This window comes from Molothrus aeneus, unplaced genomic scaffold, assembly GCF_037042795.1.
Source record: "Molothrus aeneus isolate 106 unplaced genomic scaffold, BPBGC_Maene_1.0 scaffold_40, whole genome shotgun sequence".
In the NCBI taxonomy this organism is placed as follows: Eukaryota; Metazoa; Chordata; class Aves; order Passeriformes; family Icteridae; genus Molothrus; species Molothrus aeneus.
Genome location: NW_027099068.1, coordinates 2,416,126 through 2,437,141, shown reverse-complemented (window position 1 = coordinate 2,437,141; position 21,016 = coordinate 2,416,126). Strand labels below are relative to the sequence as shown.

The 21,016-nt window shown below is 50.6% G+C and overlaps 1 pseudogene; it reads right to left on the bottom strand.

Moving 5' to 3' along the window:
• Positions 1 to 1,481: 1,481 nt before the first annotated feature.
• LOC136570871 (cyclin-A1 pseudogene) lies at positions 1,482 to 2,770 on the bottom strand (annotated as a pseudogene).
• Positions 2,771 to 21,016: the final 18,246 nt, after the last annotated feature.

Below are 21,016 nucleotides of genomic sequence, written 5' to 3'. Positions count from 1 at the left end.
CCAGCTGTGACACAGCTCCCAGTGCAGCCCAGGACGCTGTTCTGCATTGCTTCAGGAGCACATTGCTGGCCCATGGGCATCCTGGTGTCCAGCAGAACCCTGCCAAACTTCAGTTTTCCAACTGGGTGACCCCCAGCAGTCACCGCTGTCTGTGGTTGTTCCTTGCCAAGGACAGGACTCAGCACTTGTCATTGACCTGTCCCCCTTGTTGAACTGTCCCTCTGCATGGCAGCACTTGTCTCTGGCAGATCAGCCACTGCTCCTGGTTTGTGGGAGGGCACAGCCTGGCCCCCTCACCCAGTTTACTAACAAAGGACTCAGGAAGGACTGGGCTCAGCATTGTCCTTCCAGGGTGCACCGCTAGACTCTGTGTCACTGATCACCAGGGTTCCAAGAAGGTAGATCCTGCGCGAGGCATCTTTGCTTTGTATGTATAAATTCAGAAAGACTTGGCAGGATTTACAACAGGGATTTCTGCTCTGTTGCCGCCGCTTGGGGCGTGATGTCCCGGGTCAAGGACGGTTCAGTGGCGGCGCCTCTGCCACACGGGCCAAGCACATGCATACACCAATGTGGTGGACGGCAACTGGCCTTTATTAACGGGCAGGGAGGGTCTTTTATAACAGGAGGTAACGGTCAGTTAACGGTAAAAGGGGAGGGGTTCTGCGTGACCTCGCGATACTCGAGACCTCGCGATATTTCCCCACATTTCCCCCCCCTTTTATGACCAGTTAAAAACATAAAGCAGAACTGACAAGTAGGAAATATGTGTAACTGGCAAAATGCAATTAACTTGAACAACATAACACAACTGCAATAAACATGTAACTGCAAATGTTTAACAAATGAAAGGCTAACTATCTCTAACTGGTTTTTTTGTAAAAAAAAACAACACAAACTTGTTTAAAATGTAAGGCGATCAGTCATGGGGCTGACTGAACCCTGTCTTTGAATATCTTTGTAGGACCTCCTCAGTTTTTTTTTGTTTTGTTTTTGGGATTTTTTTTGTTTGTTTGTTTGTTTTTTGTTGTTTTGTTTTTTTTTTTTTCAGTTGACCTCCTAGGACCGAATTATTTTCCCAGAGTCTGCGACCTGTTTGATCTTAAACTGGAGAGGATTTGGAGAGTCCATGTCCGGACTTATGTTCCCTCCAAATCGCCCTTTGATCCTTTGACACAGAACTCTGGGTTGCTTGGCATTCCATCCAAGTAGAGCCAGAACCTGGCCAGAGCTCGAACTCTGCTTGCTGGATACCTCTTAACATTTTTGCTGAGCTATTTTTCCCTCCCGTCCTTCTCTGTGCCAGCCACTCCTTTAGTTTGGTCACTGAGTTCTTTCACGACCCTGGTATGGTCTGCCATCGGGCTGCTTGATGATTCATCACAGCCTTTAGGAAGCGGGGTATACAGGCCGCGGGGGCATCTGAGGATTCGGTCCTGCAAAAACAAACTTTACAAATTTCATTAGTTTTTGCCCTGAAGGTACGGTTTTATCAACTTAAGCGGGCACCATTTGATTTTACTATTTTTCTTGATGGCTGCGTACCCTTGCACTGTGAGTACCAGTCTCCAACCCTGTTCCCATTCCCCTAGTTCATTTTTAATTATGACCTGTGGGCCTTCCTCAAGTGCTTGGGTGGCCCAGTGTCACAATATTAAGGTGTTCTTCTGGCCAGAAAGATCTGTTCACTGTATAGTTTGCTAAACAGTAGGCTGCTGCAGCAATTTGTGAAGGACTGAAGGAGGAACTGGCTGACGGTTGGGGCTGTTAGGTCAAAACCCAGCACTTTGAGAAGCAAGTGTTCCGTTCATAGCAGCTGCTTCTTTGTGTAGGTATCATCTGTTATATAGACAAATTCATCCACATCTGGCGGGTAGATCTCTTCATAGTTTGCAGCCAGAAGAATTGCTGCTGTTGCCACAAGCTGTAACTTCCCTCTGAGAGCAGACATGCAGAAAAGAAACCTCTCCAGGAAGTTCACTGCCAAGTACAAAGTCTCTGTCCGAAGTTTATACTCTTGCCCTACTTCCTCCAGCCAGTCTACCAGGATAGCACGCATTCCTGTTGTGATATCTGGCTGCTTCTTCATGTAGTAGGGCTTGGGCCTAAATCTTACTTCTGCCTCTCGGAGGTACTGATAAATGTCTTCTGCATACTCTCCCACAGCCAGAGTTACAACATCTGCCACTACCATAGGAGAGCCTGAACTCAGATCCAGCCGCCGATGAATACTGGATATCATTGCACTGGTATCCAGGTCACAGTGGCTTAATTCCAGCTCTTCAGACACTTGGCAGCTGTAGTTTTCTTTATAGATAGCAAAACCTTCCTTTGATGCAGCACTGATGATGCAGTTGGGCACTTCATTTTTTCTACATGAAGTGACGGTGTTTTCAAAGCCAGAAAAGTGCTTGATAACAGCAGCACCCTGGCCGCCGGGCCGCTGCTGCTGCTGCCCGTTCTCCGTCAGCACCCTCAGCACGGCCCAGCCGCCGCTGCTGCGGAGGGCGACGGGGCAGGACTCCCGCCGCCCCGCACAGCTCTTCTCTCCGGTGCGATGCGTCGCCCCAACGTCGATACCACGCTGCCCAGCTCCGCTCGCCACCAGCCCACGGAAGAGTCTGGCTGCCCTGCACCGCCCAGGCTGCCCGCCGGCCCTGCGTAGGCGCAGCCGCTGGAGGCAGTGGCTGTTGGCCGCGGCCGGTTGGGAGCCCGGTGGCTCAACCCCCGGCGCGCCGCCCCGCCAGCCCCGCCGGCCACGGGTCGCCATGGTGGCACCCCCCCCCTCTGGGGCTCGTCACCCTGCGGCACATGAGGCGGAGGCCCCGCCCAGGCTCCCTCGGACTTGGAGTCAATGGCGGTGCCTCGCACCTCCAAGTTAATGGCGGGGCTCCGCGCCTCTGAGCTAACGGCCGCGCTCTGCGCCTCCGAACTAACGGCCGCACCCCGCGCCTCTGAACCAACGGCTGCGCTCTGCGCCTGTGAGTTAACGGCCGCGTTCCGTGCTTCCTTTAGCAGCCTGTCCCAAAATGACAGCTTTTTCCCTGTAGATGGGATGCCTGGGCTCGGGAGCTGCAAAGAGTGCTCCCGCGGCTGCGAATCCCCACACTCAGCGGACCCACGATCGTCCGCACCCTGCCGGGGTCCCTCCCACAAGCAGTCCTGGGTGGCCTTCCACTTTCCCCGCTCCCGCTGGACTGGCCGAGCTTTTTTCAGTGCCCGCATGACCCCGCCCCATGATTTTAGACTCCGCCCTGAGCCTGAGGACATAGCCTCCACCGCTAGGGCCCCAGTACAATTATCCCATACTTCTGGGCAGAAGATATCCTCTGGATGCCTGATTACCCCAGCGCGCAGGAGCCTCGACACTGTGAGGACAAAATCTCCCGGCTCACAATCTATGCCCCAATCTCTGTGAATTTTAAAAATGACCTTAGCAAGGGGCTCCATCCTCTCCACCGCTGGCTATCGATGCGAGACTTCCTCCTTCACCAGGTCCTGGCGCGAGACTTCCTCCTTCACCGAATTGCGACGCGACACCTCCTCTTCCGCCGGCTGTGACGCGAGCCTTCCTCCTTCGCCAATTTTCTGGCGCAAGACTTCCTCCTTCACCACCCCACGTAAGCCTTCCTCCTTCGTCGGGCCTAGGCACGAGCCTTCCTCTTTCGCCACTCCTGGCGCGAGCCCTCCTCCTTCGCCGAATGTCAGCGGGAGACCCTCCCCTCTTGCCGGTCCTCTGGGAGCGTCCTCCCCGCCAGAGACAGTCCTGCTGCTCCAGCCGCCTTCCACTCGCCCAGGTGATTCCCGCTTCCCGGATTGTTCCCGGGTTTTGGCACCACTTGTTGCCGTCGCTTGGGGCGTGGCGTCCCTGGTCAAGGACAGTTCAGTGGCGGCGCCACTGCCACATGGGCCAAGCACATGCATACACCAATGTGGTGGACAGTAACTGGCCTTTATTAACGGTTAGGCAGGGTCTTTTATAACAGGGGGTAACGGTCAGTTAACGGTAAAAGGGGAGGGGTTCTGCGTGACCTCGCGATATCTCGAGACCTTGCGATATTTCCCCACATCAGTCACACTCCAACACTCTCAACACTCTCTCTGCAAATGAATTTTTTTATCAAGGACATCCCCATGTTGATATGCTGGCAAACTCACATCATGGTACCACTTTCACATGAACAAGCCCTCAGAGTTCAAGAAGAATGCAGAGAATGTGAGGAATGCAAAGGAATTAACCAATCTCCACCACAAAAGTGGCTCCAGATGAAGCTGTGGCCAGGCTTCAGTTGCAAATGAAGAATGTGGTTTTTTTTTTTTCTTCTTTCCTCCATCCAAGTTCAGATGATTGCAGCCTATGCTACAAGACAGCAGAACAATGATTTTTCTTGAAACTATGATCTTGGTCTGATACAACAATTCCTGATAATGTTAGTGTTCAGGAACACATAATCACAGAATGATTATATGCAGGTGCTTTTACTAAGAGCTCTGGGTGTCAGGGGACACAACCCCAAATCTGACTCTGACATGCTTTGGGACCGAACATGTTTTATATTCTATCATTATATAACTTACATATTAATTATTAAACATACATTGTTCTATTGTATACATTGATATCATCCAAGCGTGGATTCCTCGTGATTCCCTCAAACCTCTAACATAGTTTCTCATGATTCTTTCAACAATCATTAGATCTAATCACATCTAACAATTGTATCATTTATCATATACTGACTACACGGCTGCAGTTTCACATGATCTAGCAAATACAAGGTCTAACATTTCCCAGGGCCTACCTTTAACATTTTCCCAGGGCCTACTAAGCCGAACTTTATTTCTAGCTCCCCGAATTTTGTGATTTTAAAATCTTTTACTGTCAATACCTGCCAAAGACAACCTCTAATATTTCCTAGGGAACTCGAACCCCTGATAGTTCTTGGGGACTTGAACTCCAGAAAGGGGGAAACTCTGACTCCCTGAGGTCAGGAACTCAAACTTCTCCCTGATAAGCTCACCCAGGGGCTCAAACCCCCCTTAGCTCTCAGAGTCTCTGCTGGTCAGAGTGACCCTGAGATAGGTTAGAAAGTCTCTTTTCCCAGCCTGGTGGTCAAAGAAGGAGTCAGAACTCTTCAGTCCTTGTTCTCAAGGTTGTTTATTGTTTCTTATCTATAAAATTCTTTCTTCTGGCCTGCCGATGTCTGCTCAGCAGGAAAGACAGAGGCACACTGACACCCTCAGGGTGGTGTTGTCTTTTATACTAAAAACTACATGTACATTATTTATCATAACTTCCCAATACCTATCACCTATGTTAGACAGTGAGCTTCTACTCTAAACCAATCTAAAAGTGCCACCATCACAGCAGAAGTTGGAGACCAAGAAGAAGAAGGAGAAAGACTGGACAACACCCAGATTCCTCCATCTTGCCTGCTGAACCCTCATTCTAAAAACTCCCAAAAATCTATTTTTCAGCCCATGACTAACTATTATTCGACTTAGAATTTCGTGGCTTGCAGATCTTCATATAAGGTTGGTAATTTTTTTTTCCATGGGTCAAAATCCAAGTCACAGGGCTCATGGGCTCTGTGCCAGGGTCTCTGAGCCCCCCGGGCAGGGGCTGGAGCCCTCCAGGGCAGCCAGAGGAATTTCCTGGGTTCTGACACTTACCAGTTACTCTGTGTGGGGATTTGCATCCCTTGTCAATAAGCCAAAGGAAAAGAATTTAAATGATGCCTTCACTTAGGCCAAGGATCTTGCCTCGAGTCCCGGAAGGTCTCAAGCTGATTTTCCCCCTGAAAATTCCTCAGTGCTGGCTGGAGATCTGTGGATTCATTGAAGCTCTAGGCTGATCTTCTGGCTGCCTCTCCAATTTACTGCCACAAAATCTCCAAAATACTGGAACAAGACCCCATAACACTAATTTGTTTTAAAAAGGCATAATTTATTCAGGCCTGAGGTCACACAAAGGATACTCCTAACCACTCTTGCACACATGATTTTACAAGTAAGCAATTTACATATTACAATTTACCCATTACCATCAAGCCCAGATTCAGTCATTGTTTTGTCTATTCCTACATTCTTGAGCCGGATGTCTTCTTCTTCTCTTCCAACTGTTCTTGCTGGGAAAAGCAGTTTTTGTGTGCCTTGTTTCTCTGTTCACAGGCCCAGTAAAAACTGAATTAATCCCTTTGCTGTCACATAGCATGGAAGCCTCTCTCCAGCTTCCTTCCCTGAGCACTCCTGCTCCTGCAGAGCCACCCTGATAATGGATCTCCGTGTGTTGGACATGGTGGCTGTCACCTTGACGTGGCCAACACTCACCTGGAAGGGCTCCTGGCAGGTGTCCAGGGTGACGTGGCAGCACGCAGTGGTCCCGTTGGTGGTGAAGGACGTCCTCATCTGGGACATGCGATGGTAGGTGTCCTCCAGCCTGCCCAGGTGAGCTCTGAGCAGGGACAGCTCCAGGCCCAGCTCCATGGCAAAGCGGTTGTAGTCCAGGGGGTTGGAGAAGAAGATGGCCACGGTGAAGGTGGGGGCCTCATAGACCAGGACTCCACAAGAGCCGCGGAACAGGGGGCTGGAGAACTGGCAGGTGTCAGAGGAGCCTGGGGGCACGGAGGGGCTGGGAGGGACAGAGCTGTGCCCGCTGTAGAAGTGGGTCCTGGGGAGGAGAAACGGGGGTGTGCCATGAGGGGAGGATGGTGAGACCACCAGTGTCACAGACATCTTTTATGAAAAATCCTTTCCTTGGGATTTTTCCTCGTGAGAAGCTGAGAGGCCTCAGGAACAAAATGTAAACATTGATTATCTGCTGCTGTGGAATGACACAGGTGCATCTGTGATTGGTCTCATAGTGTTATTTCTTATTCATGGCCAATCACAATCAGCTGGCTCAGACTCTCTGTCTGAGACACAAGCTTTTGTTATTCATTCTTTTTTTTTCTATTCTTAGATAGCCTTCTGATGAAATCCTTTCTTCTATTCTTTTAGTATAGTTTTAATTTCATATATATCATAAAATAATAAATCAAGCCTTCTGAACCATGGAGTCAGATCCTCGTCTCTTCCCTCATCCTAAGACCCCTCTAAACACAGTCACACACCAGGAGATGCTGGTGGAGCAAGTGGTAGGTGGTGGAACCAGCAGGAGACAGTCTCAGCACCACTGGGAGGTGCTGGGAGCACTGGGAGGTGCTGGGGGCACTGCTGGGAGGTGCTGGGAGCACTGGGAGACAAGTAGGAGATTGACAAAGCCCTAGGAGATGCTCTCACCGTGGGATGATGACCCCGCCCTGTGGTGGTGTTCACAGGGGTCTCAGGACGAGGCAAGAAATGAGAATGTTGACTTTATGTTTCAGAAGGCTGATTTAGTATTTTATGATATAGGTTACATTTTAAAAAAATGATATATTAAAACTTACTAAAAGAAGAGAAGATTTCATCAGAAAGCTAGCAGAGAATAGAAAAGAATAGAATGATAATAAAATCTTGTGACTGACCAGAGAGTCTGAGACAGCTGGACTGTGATTAATTATTAATTAAAAACAATTACATGAGACCAATCAAAGATGCACTTGTTGCATTCTACAGCAGCAAATAATCATTGTTTACATTTTGTTTTTGAAGTCTCTCAACTTCTCAAGAGAAAAAATCTTAAGGAAAAGATTTTTCATAAAATATGTCTGTGACTCCACCCTGTCCTGGTTTGGAATGGGAGGAAAATTCAGGGAAGTGATGCAAAGCTTTTTGTGTAACTGATGGGCTGCTGAACCACTGAGAAGCTGGGCACAACTCTGTGAAACACACACGTTAAAAACCAAAAACCCCAAAAACTCTCTCTTTCCTTTCCAATCAACAAAAAAGCAGCAAACCCCAACCTCAACCCCCATCTCAACCACACCAAGCCAAACAGTGTCACCGTGATATTTTATGGAAAATTCCTTTACCAGGATTTCTTCTCCTGGGAAGCTGGGAAGCTTCAGCTTCTCCCTGTTTTGCTGCTTTGGAATGTGATTTGGAGGATTGTTGACCCAGCATGGGAATTGTTTTAATTGAATCACCAATCCCAGTCCAGCTGGGTCAGGACTCTGGTCAGTCACGGCTTTTTATTATTCATTCTTTTCCAGCCTTCTGATGTATCCTTTCACTTTCTTTAGTGTAGTTTTAGTATATCATTTCTTTTAATATAATATTGAGAGAACCCAGGAAATTCCTCTGGCTGCCCTGGAGGGCTCCAGCCCCTGCCTGGGGGGCTCAGAGACCTTGGCACAGAGCCCAAGACCCCTGTGCCTTTGATTTACACCTTGGAAAAAACAATTACCAACCTTTACAGGAAGAATTACAAGTCAAGAAAGTTTAAGTAGATAATTGTTAGTTTGTCAGAGGGTGAAAAATAGATTTTTGAGATTTTTAGAATGGGGGCTCGAAGTCCCAAGATAGAAGAATTTGTGTGCCTTGTCCTTCCTTCCTCCCTTCCTCCCTTCCTTCTTTTCCTTCTTCCTCCATCTTTTAAGTGATGTTGGCATTTTTAGATTAGTTTAGAGTAAAAACTCACTGTCTAACATAGGTGATAAGTATTGAGAAGTTATTGTAAATAGTGTACACGTAGTTTTTAGTATAAAAAGATAACACCACACAGTTCCCCATGGGCCCTCACAGGCCCCTCATGGCTCCCTCACAGTTGCCCAAGAGCCCTCACAGCCCCTCACTGTGGATGCCATGGGACAGAGAGAGAGCAACAGCAAGTGTTTCTCACAGCAGCTTGTGAGAATTATTAGCAAGTTGTAAGAATGTGAGAACTTAAGTATAAACAATCTGCAGGTGGTGTTCTTCTACTTCATCTTTCTCTTCTTCTCAAGGACGGTGTATGAAGAATGTTTTTGTTAACGAGCCAATCAGAATATATCGTATCACTCTATAAAAACCGCACGGTTCTCTTGAATTAAACCTTCTTTTAGTCTTTCTGCAATACTGCCTCCTGCCTGTTCCTGTGTCATTCTCGGCGCAAGAGTGACACCTCACGGCCCTTCATGGCCCCTCACAGCTCAAGGCTCTTCACGGCCCCTGAGCCGCCTCCGGCCCCGCCATTGGCGCCGCTCTTTGCTTCTCGCCAATGGCGGCCGAGTCTGCAGTGACGTCACCAGTCGCCGGGCAAAGGAAGGCCTGGGGCTGAGGTACCCCGGGCTGGCCGGGAATGGGGTCCGGGGGTCCCCGGGCTCATGGAAACGGGGGATCCAGGGGCTGGAAGGGGAGGATACCCGGGAAAGGGGGTGCAGGGGGTGTCGGGGCAGAATAAGGGGGTGCAGGGGGTCTTGGAACTGGGGAAGGAGATGCGAAGGGTCCCAGTGCCCAGGAATGGGCATTCAAGGGGGTCCCCGGGGGGTTCCCCAAAGCCCATCCCGGGGGGCAGCAGGAGCTGGCTCAGGAGCTCTGGGCAGAGAAAAGGGGGTGACCCCAGTTTGGGGGGGACATGGGGGACTCACACACGCTCCCGGGGGGACACGACCCCCGGGGACCCCCCCTCACCTTGTCCCGCAGGGGAGGCCGAGCCCCAGCCCAGGCAGACGAAGCCCCCGAGCCCCGGCAGCATCTTGGGGGCCGTGCGGGGCCGGGAGGGGCAGGATCCGGGAAAGGGCGGCGGCTGCCGGGTTCCGCGGCTGCCTGGAAACCACGAACGCGGCGGCAGCGTCTGTGACAGCGGCGCGGCCTCAGTTGCCTGAGAACGCGGCCCTGGCTGGTTGTGCGCAGCCTGGGCTCCTGCAGGCGGCTTCACTGGGCGATTCGCCAAGGGAATTGTTCGCGGAGCATTGGCCTCTGCAAAGTTCCTGAACGTGCAGAGCATTGGCCTCTGCAGAAAGTTCCTGAATTTCCTTTGAAGGTAAAGATTGACTCAAGTTGAACTTTTTGCTTTTGTCTCATCTGCACTCTGAGAGAGAATGCCAAAGGGAAATACAGGATGGGATCATGCCCGTCTTCTGGTGCAGCAGTTTAGAGGTCTGCACCGTCACAGACATGTTTTATGAAAAATCCTTTGGGTTTTTTCTCCTGAGAAGCTGAGAGACGTCAGGAACAAAATGTAAACAATGGTTATCTGCTGCTGTGAAATGCAACAGGTGCATCTGTGATTGGTCTCCTAGAGTTGTTTCTAATTAATGGCCACTCACAGTCAGCTGGCTCAGATTCTCTGTCTGAGACACAAGCTTTTGTTATTCATTCTTTCTTTTTCTATTCTTTGCTAGCCTTCTGATGAAATCCTTTCTTCTATTCTTTTAGTATAATTTTAATAGAATATATATCATAAAACAATAAATCAAGAGTCAGATCCTCATCTCTTCCCTCATCCTAAGACCCCTCTGAACACCACCACAATGCACAGCTGAGTGGATGAACAATATTTGCTCTACTGATTGTGGGTTTTTTTTGCACTGAAGGAATGCAACATTTTCTAAATGTACTGGTCTATACTTTTTTTTCCCGTCTAGTGGTTGCTTAAACTGCTTAAAGATTAATGATGTCTGTTCAAGTTTCAGTGGGTTGTTATCATCTGGTTATTACAATTATTAGAGAGAGGCCTGTGAATTGAGGTGCAAATGAGACCATATGCCAAAATCAATAGTCTGGATTTTATGTAACAGTAAATGTGAGGAAGAGAGAGAGAAAGGAAAAGAAAAAGAAGCGGGGGGGGTGGTGGGGGGGGGATGGGGGGTTTGGAAGAAGGGGAAGAAGGAGAGTGACAGAGACAGATGAAGTGAAAAACATCACCATTCCATGGATCCCATTGGCATACCATAAAATCCTCTTCTGGTCTTCTCTGTGGTGAGGTCTCGCAAAACATAAGACTCCAATGGATTCATGCAGATTTGGGCAAGGTGGGACTTCCCAGGTGCCTCCCTGGGGTGGGGCAAGTTGGACTCTGTCTATTGATATTTTCAAATAATATAAAATCTTTAGCATCTGTCTGTCCTTTGAGTCTGCCATCAATTGGCTTCTGGATTTTCAGATCTGTTGTGTTACTTTGCGTGCCCTGCAGTCATCTGGTGCAAGGCCTCAGGAATGGGTCTGGGGGCACTGTGGAGGTCTTTGATGGGAGGTTTGTGTGCAAACCTGGCCTCAGCAGACGAGTCTGTGGCTATGACTTGCCCACCTTGAAGCCAGACAGAGCTGATTTTCAGGACAGCTGCTGGGTTTGGCTTTGTTGTGGAGAGGTTTTTCTCTGCAGCCTTGTTTACTTCTCCCCAGCCCTGAGCTAATGGGACAATAGTGTCACCTTTGTCTTGTCTCAAGTTCCCTTTGGCAGCTTAACTCCCAGTGCCAAGTTCCAGTGCAGAGGCATTTTCAGGGAAGGGTGGGCTTGGGTGGTCGCAGCCTCTTTATACAGTTTTGTCCCAATGGGCAGAGAGTCCTTTAGAACAATTTTTAAGCCATTAGCCATAACATTCCAGTCTCTCCCAAGTCCTGTGAGGAGCAGCTGAGAGAGCAGGGGTGCTTTAGCCTAAAGAAGAGGATGTCCACTCTTGCTATTTTCAAGTAATATTTAGGCTGCAGCTTTGTCTGTTCTAACTATTCTTAATGTTCAGATTTTTAGCTCCAGGTTTAAGTATGATCCATCTTTGGATTGCACAAGGCAGCCCTATAGTTCAAATCAAGTCCAACTAGAGGCCTAACATACTAGCTACTTACACCAAACAAGCACTTAGCTACTTTCAAATTATAGAAAATTTTTAGCACCAGTATATGCCTTGAATCTGCCATGAATTGGGTTCTGGATTTTCAGAGTTCCATTGTTGCTTCTTCCAGGTTTTTTGAGGCATTGTCACTCATCTGGGAGATCCTGCCTTCAAAATGGCTTCTGGATTGCCAAAGAAGACCTCGACACCTCGTCTTTTGTCCAGGGAAAGACTGACATCTTTCACTGTAAGTACCCACTGGGCTGTGTTAAGGCTGCAAACTGCCCTGGTGTCCCTGCTCTCAGTGCCCCTGCTTACTGCAAGCAAGAAAATGCTTTAAGTAGGTAATAAGCAGAAATATTCTAGTAAGGCTATGAAACGCAAGTAATAAACGACACAATTATGAAGGTTTCTTTTGAGATGAACAGAGAGGGGGAATTGTGGGAATCTACAAATTTAGAGGGTTTGGGAAAGCTGCAAAAGACAAGCCTCAGATACAGTAGAACTGTGATTAGAGCTAAGCAGTAGCTATGAGATAGGTCAGCAGAAAAATTATTTAAAAAGTAGAAAAGCGAGGACAAAGAGAACAATGGTCTGTGTATTAATGCTTGTCTCGAATAACTCCCTAAGGTACAGAAAAGATTATCTAGCAAGATATTAGGAGGGTTAAGGCTTAATAATGGAGCTCTGTGCATTGTGCTTTAAGGCTTACAAGCAGGTATTGTATTCAAAATAAGCAAGCATTGTTTTAACCAAAGGTATGTGTGCCTATAGTGGTTGGATAGAACTACTGTCAATGTGCTTTTGCTTTGTGTGATTGGTCAAGAAACTTATAAAGGAAGTTGTAACATTAAGTTGTTGGTCTGCTGCCTGGGATGTGAGCTGGTGGCATCTTCCCATTGTCATAACCATGTAATGAGAGTGATGCTGGAAAATAAAACAGCTCAAGGCAGTTCCACAGCAGCCCTGTCCTGTTTTTGATTTGTACATATACCCCCAACCAGCAATAGCCAAATTCAGCCCAAGGTTAATGACAGAAATGCCAATCCCCTCCTGTAACCACACCTTGCACTATTTCTGAGTGTCCCTTCCAGTGTCCTCTGTGAGCCTGGACACGAGGGTGCAAAGTTGAAATGGGCCTTTGGAGTTCTCCTGCACACAGGGACAGAAAATCTTTTCCTTTTCTGGTGATGCAAGCAAACTGCCATGTGCTCCCATCCAGCAGAGCCCTGATTCTGAGTACTGGCATTAGGAGAGATGATGAATGCCTGGTGTCTGCACAGTGCAAAATCCCTTCTCATCTTGGAGTAAAGCCCAGAATAATCCCAACCTCTGTTTTCTTTCAAAACAGCCGAACTAATATTTGCATTTCAAGGAAGGGGATCATGTTCTCTTCTTGCTTACTCCTATGGCCCATCTAAGGCTGAGAGCCAGCAGTGCACAGTGGCAGTTGCATCCCACTGTAGCTGACAGCAGCATGATGTGCCCAAGAGCTTGTGTCAGAGCAGCAGGAATATTGTGGAGAGTGGGAGCTGATCAGCTGAGCATTGAGAGCTGTGCTGAGCTGGGCTTGGAGGGTTTCCTTGGCTCCTTGTGTTGTTCACTCATCACTGATGCTCTAAACAAAGGCTTACAGGAGTGTGGTGAAAACAAGCAATGTGAAGTTTGCAGAGCAATGTTTTGCTGTCTCTTTCTGCTGTAGGAGGGAAAAATTGGGCCAAATTGTTCAGCTGAAATCAAGGTGACCTTCAAGCCCCTGGAAGGACTGGAGTATGGAAGTATGGCTTACTGCAGCATCTCAGGTGCAGCTCCTCTGCCCTGCTTCTCTCCCCCTCAGTGAAGCCATGGGGGAAGCCTGAGCGCACTGGGCTCCCATGGAAGTGCTGGGAAGAGTCCCTGGTCAGCAGGGCAGTGCTGGCACATCCCCCCTGGCCCTGCAGCTTCCAGGGAGTCTCCCGTGCCAGGCCAGGGCTCAGAATGCTGTGTGTGGGTTACTGATCCCAGAACAGCCCAGGCAGTGCAGGGAGAGGTTTTCATGCCATGGCTTTGCCAGCATTCCCTCAAAGGCCAGAGAGCTCCAGAGCAGAACAGCTTTAGTGAACAAGCACTAAGACCCTCCAGGCCCCTGGCCTCCAGGATGGGTCCATTTGCCATGGATCCATCATCAGGTGGGAGGAGCTGAGTTAGAAATGGGCTCCCTGAGCCTGGATCAGCTCCCAGTGCCCAGACAGCAGCAGAGCAGAGGTGGCTGAGCCCCACTGAGCCCAGGCTGTTTGTAGAGGGAGCCCCCTTGGCCAGCAGCTGCTTCTCTCCCTGTGTGGAGTTGTCCCCTTGCAGCTCTCAGTCTGTGGAAACAGAACACAGGGCTGAGTGTCAGAAGGGGAGCACTTGGGCAACAAAGTCCTGTGCTCCTGGGCCTGGGAGTTTGGTAATTGCCAAACTCTGTATGAGCTTTGTGCCTGCACTGAATGGATTTCAAAGCTCCTCTAGGTGCATGGGAAGGAAACCACAGAATCACAGTGTGTTAAGGATGGAATGGACCTTAAAGATCATCTGGTGCCAAGGCCCCTGCCATGGGCAGGGACACCTCCCCCTAGAGCAGGTAGCTCCAAGCTCCATCCAGCCTGGCTTGGAACACTTGCAGGCTGGAACCTCTACACCTTCCCTGGGGAACCTGCTCCAGTGCCTCACCACCCTCACTGTAAAAATTTCTTCCCTAATATCTAACCTAAATCTCCATTCTTTCAATTTCTACCCATTACTCCTTGGCCTGTCACTACAGGACACCAGAGATGTTTTAAACTCAGCAAAATGGTGGCTCAAATTGGAAAGCAGCCCGAGGAATGGGTTAGAAATTAGGAGTCAGCCCCAAGGGATTTCTCCTGAGGGAAGAGAAGGGTGCATATCTTCTCCTGCAGCATCAGGAGCTGGTTGCATCCAGCTCAGAGTCAGGGACTAGCACTGAGGCAGCCTGGAAAATCCAGTGTGACAGAGGCAATGATTGTACTGCAATGGACATCTCTCCCCAGGCCGTGAGAGCAGGCTGCCCCTGCAGCTCAGAGGGGAAGGCCAAGGATCCTTGGTTGAACTCAGCTCTCAGACTCTGAACCTTGGGAACGTTTTTGTCAACACCCCCCATGTCCATGAGGTGAGCAGCAGGGCTTGGGATGGGTCCTGATGGCTCCTGAGGCAGCAGCAAGCCTGGTGGAGCTGTGGAATTGCTGCCAACCTGGGCACTTGTGAGCAGGGAATATTTGATGCACTGCTCAAATCTGGGGGCGTCAGAAAGGTGTGTCTGTTGTTCCTGAAGCCCCAGTCCCTGCTTTTGGGCAGCCTTCCTTAGGGATCAGCCTGGAGGCTTCCTGCAAAACAAGCCCTTGGCCCATGAAACCAGCACTGGCTCCAAAAGCTGCATGTTCAGAGGCTTTTGTGGCAGTGCCAGACACAAGGCACCTTTGCACTGGGCTCTGCAGAAGCAGCTGCAACAAACTGGCTGCCTTTGAGCTTCAGCCCTCTGCAAACAGCTCCCAGTCAGGTGTCCCTGCTTATTCCTGCAAGTGACAGGAAAGCCTTGGGAGTTCCCTCCCTTGCTGAGCAGTCCCTCACCACACTTCAGCCTTGCTGCATCCTGGCTCTAGAAAGAGAAAAGTGTTCCTGGGAATAAAGCAAAGGATTTTTCTACCTATTTGCCTCCCCCCAACAGTGTCAAGTTTGGAAAAAAAAAAAAAAAGAGACCAACTGGAGGAGGTAGAAAATGAGGCACTGCATCATGCCAGACACTTTCAAAAGCTTGGCTGGGGAAGAGAAAGACACCCTGGTTTTCTTGCCAAAAGATGGTGCTGTCTGAACATTTTGATGCTGATGCCTCATTCTCAATGTATTGTTTTCATGGTGTGGGAGAAGGTGAATGAGTAGATGGTGCTGTTGGAGCTGTGCTCACTGGGGCAGCAGCAGCTCTGGGGTGATTCACTCCGCAGCTGCAATCAGCCCACGTTGCTCTCAGGGCCAGCTCCCAATGAGCTGGGTGCTGCTGAACAGAGGTGCACTGCTCTGCGTCCATGGGATAAGCCCAGGGTGACTGCAGTTGTGTGCAGTTGCCACTGCTCTGCATGAAAACCCAAAGGCAGAACTTGTCCTGTTGTATCTTTTGACTTCTGCCATTCAGCAACACAAAGCATCTTCTGTTTTTTCTGGGTGTTCATTGCATCATAAGACAAGAGCTCACAAGAAGGGAAGGTTCCACATGTATTTCCACTTTGCTCTCTTGCTGCTGCAGGTGAAACTGATGAACCAAGGAGCTCTTGATGCTCCCTTCACCTGCGTCCCTTCAGGCACCAACATGGGCTTGTGCTTCAAGTTTGCACACGAGGAGGGCATCATTGCAGCAGGTGGGAGCCAGAGTGTCCAGATCTCCTTCAGTGCCACCGTGCTGGAGAGCTTTGAGGAAGAGTTCCAGTTCAGTGTGGCTGGATCTCCTACGCCTGCCATCCTGACCATCAAGTAAGGACCCTGGCAGCTGGGTGGGCACATGTGTGGCTGTCTCTGGGACATCCCCCACCTACCTCCTTTTGGGGTGGAGCAGAGAAAAAAGGTCTGAATGTCTGCTCTGCTGCTGGCATTGCTTTAGTGTGAGGATGCCTCCTGCCCTGTGTGGTGCCTGGGAGCTGGAATGACTCCTCCCTGCAGGGATCTCCCTGTGCCTTGGGCCCTGGCAGGCAGTGGGATGGATCAGCTTTGGGCAGCAGCTGCTCTGGGATGTCCCAGCTGAACACCCAGCAAGGCCCCCAGGGCTTTGCAGATGGGCCAGCCTGGGTGATTCTGCAGCAGCAGCAGGGTTTGTAAAACCTTGTGTGAATAATCCATGCCAGATGGGCAGCAGCAGTGTTTGTAAAACCTTGTGCGAATAATCCATGGCAGATGGGCAGCAGCAGTGTTTGTAAAACCTTGTGTGAATAATCCATGCCAGATGGGCAGCAGCAGCCTCAGCTCAGCTCTCATGGCCATGCTGTGGGGCACAAACCGTGCTCCCAGCTCCTGTGCACAGAGTGCTCTGGTGCCTCCTTTGCACAGCCAGCAAAGGGCTGATGTGGGAGTCAGGAACTGTGCAGCAGGAACTGTGCCAAGGACTGGGGCACCATCCTGTGGGCTGGTGCCATGGCAAGAGACAATCCTGGCCCAGCCAAAGGGAGAAGGGCTGATCACAGGGGAGGCAGAGCTCAGTCCTCAGCACCACAGCAGCGTGAGGCCTTGTCCCTGCCAGCCTGAGCCATGTGCTGCTGGGATAATGCAGTGGAAGCAGGAGAGCTCATGCTGGCTGCTCTGCAGCTTTGAGGCTGGGCTACTGCTCTTGGGAGGCACTGGCTCAAGGCAGTCAAGAAATGAAAGCAATCTGCACTGGATGTTACCAATAAGATAAGGGAGATGGATAAAGAAGAACAAGGAAGTTATTCCTTAGCAAGAGAAAAGTGGTGAGTAGGTGTGCCCATAGTGGAGAAACAATGATGCTGGCTTTGTTTTTGGAGGAAAAGTGCTGCTTTTTTCTTTTGGAAATCAAGAGGGAACCTTTCACCATCAAAGAATTGATTCTCCTCTGTCCCTCCCCCAAAGTGGTCATGGGGTGTTTCTGCATAAGCAGCTTTCTCCTGGAGCAAGGGCAGGTGTCTCTTGTTGAGATGTGCAGAGCAGAGCCAGGGCCAGTCCTGTGAATACAACACAAGGCCCAGGTCACTGCTCCTTGATTTTGAACCAAAGGGCAGAGTGGGCACTGATTGGCATCAAGCATGAAATCAACTGGTGAGTCTTGTGCAGCTCCAAGTGCTGATTTCAGGGGATGTTGGTGACTTTTGGAGTGTGTCTGCTGAGTTCAAGGCCAGGTGAGGTGCTGTGCTAGAGTCAGGACAGCCTTGTTTGGTTGTTTAGGCTATTGCTCTTGGCTGTGCCAGCTGGGGCACTGCTGACAAGCTGGTCCTTTCCTCTAGGATTCATCTGTCCCCTGGGTAGAACTGTTGCTGCTCTTTCCAGAGGATGTTTGGGAATGCCCTGGATTTGTGTCTCAGAATCTGTCTGTAATGATTGGGTGGGTCAAACTCTCCTGGGAAAGCTCCTCCATGGCAACAGCAGTTGCAGCTAAGAAGGAGCAAAGCAGGGCACCTGTGGCTGGCAGGGCTGCTTACAGAAGTTTGTGGGGACACCTTGATGTCCATCCCATTGCAGATGGGGAAACTGAGGCACGGAGCCACGTCTGGGTGTGTGTTCAGGGTCCTTCATGGGACCCCCAGCAACCCAGGGGCTTCTCCTGCCTGCCCTGTGCCCAGAGCCCATCAGGGGCTGTTGGCTGCTGCCACTTGGCTTGAGCTGCCCCCTGTGCACAGGGCCCTGTGCTGAGCACACGGTGCTGTGTTGGTTGGAAACCCAGGGTGCCCTGAGCCCAGGTTTTGTGCCCCCGAGCCACAACAGCCGGACCTTTGCAATCCCTTTAACCGAGCCCTTTCCTGCTCTGTCCTCGGCCTCCAGGGGCAGTGTCACTGCACCGAGTGTACACTTCGACCTCCCTGAGCTCGACTTCGGGGACATCTCCTTTGGTGAGTGTTGCCTGGGCTGGGACACAGCGTCAGGGATCTGTGCCTTCCAACAGAAAAGCATCCCTCGCTCCTGGTCTGCCCCAGCAGCCTCTTCAGGCTGTGAACTGCAGGGCTGCTGCTGCTGCCTCAGGGGGCATTTTGCCATTGTGAGATCCAATGGGAGCAAGGAATAGAAAGTCAGTATTTTCTGGTGTCTCTGTGCTGCTTGAAAAGACAGATGTCTGCCAAGGAAGGTGGGAATCTTCCTGCAATGGAAAGATGAGCCATTCCCTCCAAATTATTATCCCTTTGAAATGACAGGGCTCCCAGGCAAAACTATGGGAAAAGGAATAACAGTTCTTTCCTAGACTATCTCAGGAGAGCACAGACAAGAAGGCAAGAACAGACGTTTCCCAGGGGCCAAGTCCCGTTTTTCCCCTTTGGTGGAGTTGTGGTCACAGCAGGAGGAGCTGTGGGCTCTGGCAGGGCAGGGATCCCCTCCCAGCCGGTGCGGGAAGGGAAGGGAAAGAGGAAATGCTCCTTTTGCAAACCCCCAAAGGGCAGGGGGATGTGGGCAGTGCCCAGCAGCAGCAGGCAGGAGCGGGGCAGGCAGGCAGGGTCGATGCCAGCGCTGAGCTGCAGCCAGGGCAGTCCCGGGCCAAGCACACAACCTCCCGCAGCAGCAGCGGCCGAGCTGCGATCCCCAGCGGGAGGAAGGGAAGCTCCGCTCCCTGCCCAGCCTCAGCTCCCACTGCACAGCCGCCCACGGCATCACGCCACAACTCCCAAAAACCCCAGCAGAAAAGCCCAGCCCAGGGCCAAAACCCCCCAAATCCCCCTTCCCAGACCAAGGGCAACATTCACTGCCAAGCCTAAACCCAGGACAAGGAAGTTCATGAACTTCTGATGGAAACTCATTGCCTTTCCTGAGCTGCTTCTGCCCCAGTCTGCATCACCACAGAGGCACTTGTCAAGTTGCCTTTTGAAGAAATGAAACAAGAAAGGCAACAGATGGAAATATGATTCTGAAGCAGGAGATTGATCCTGCTGAATGCCATTTCATTCCTAAGGTCTCTTCAGCTGAAGGCAGCTGTTGTGTCTTTGCTTCTTTGTAACTGTTGACTGTTGTCTGCATGTGCTGGCCTCAGTCTCATTTGAGGTTTTGACACCTGGGTTTGTCCTTTTTGTGCCTCTCTTGCCTCCCTGCTGGAGTCCCTGCTGGAGCTGGCAGTGGTCACTTGGATGGGCACAGAGAAGCTCTGGGCTGCAGCTGCTGTTGTTTATTCCCCCCATATGTGTTCCAGTGACTCTTGGTGAGCAGGCCTGGGGAGAAGTCTCCTCCCCACAGAGCTGCCAGCCCAGCCAGTTGTGCACTGCAGAGCAGGCTGTGGCTGCTCTGCGGGCTCTGCAGGACATCCCCACCATGAGTGGCTGTATCTCTGGCTTTGCAGGATGGAAAGCAAATCTCAGAGCTAGAGTGGGGGAAACCCTTGCAGGCAGCAATCACAGTGAGCAGCATGGCTGTGATGTCCCTGTTTGTTGGGTGAGGTGGGACCTGGTTCCTAATTGCTGATCTCAAACCAAGGCTGGGGTGTGCCCCCGGTTGAGTGGGCTCTGAGCTGTCATGTGCTCAGTCTGTTTGGCCCAAACCAAGAGATGCCTTAAGGATCCTGCAGAGACAAGCTGCATTAGGGTGCTTTGCATCACGTTCTAGTTCCTGATTCCATCCTCACTTTCTTTTGCTGTAGCTTCTTCTCAATGACAACTCACTGTTTATATATCTTGAAAACGGTGGGAGTGTTGGCAGGCTGACCAGGCAATTTGACAGCTTGAATTCTCAGAGTAAATGCTGGGTCTGGGTGCACACTCATCACTGAGAGAGAACTGGTGCTGGTTTGGGGCAGGTGAGGGAGCTCCTCCCCATCACAAAGAGAGAAGCTTGCAGTGTTCAGCAGGTCTAGGAGTGGGCATTTTCGAGGCTGCAGTCTGGAATCTGTGTCAAAGGGAACTCAGTAACAATTCATTCCTCATGCAGCTTCTCGCTGAGCTGTAGTTCAGCTAATAAAGAGCTCAACTCCAATCCCACTTTCATCCTGCCAGGATATTCCCCCCAGGATCATGCCCTCATGGGTGCCTGAATGGATATTTGTGTCCTTCCCCAGGCTTTCCCTGCACGCGGCGCTGCCGCCTCACCAACAGCTCCCCGGTGCCCCTGACGTTCCAGCTCCGCATGTCGGACGATGGCACGCAGCCGGCTGTGGACAGCGTGGATCAGATCCACAGGGACACTGACCCGGCCTGGAGGGAGGGAATCCATTTCTATGTGCAGCCCAGGGAGTTCACCATGAATCCCAGCCAAGGCACCATCCTGCCCCACGGACACCAGGATATTGAGGTACGGCCAGAGCCCAGCCACAGACGCTGCAGCACCAGGGCTGGAGCTGCACTGCAGTGTGGGAGGGCTTTAGCTCTGGTGCCAGCTTTGAGCATCCTGGCAGTGAGAGATCTGCACTGCTGGGAGGCCTCTGCTAGCTGGCTTACTCGGGATGTTCCTCAAGGAGCACTGTTTGGTTTCCAAAATCATATGCTGAGGTCACATACCTTATGGTCAAGGCCTGAAGCCATTCTTGTGTTTTTGAGAGTGAGTTATTTGATTGCAAGTGGGCAGCAGAAGGATGAGGGCAGAAGGTGGCTGTTAGAGAGATGTCATTGTATAAAGCAGTTAGCTTTTCTTCTTGGTCTCATTTCCCCCCTCCTGGGGAGCAGAATGATTTGTGTTCA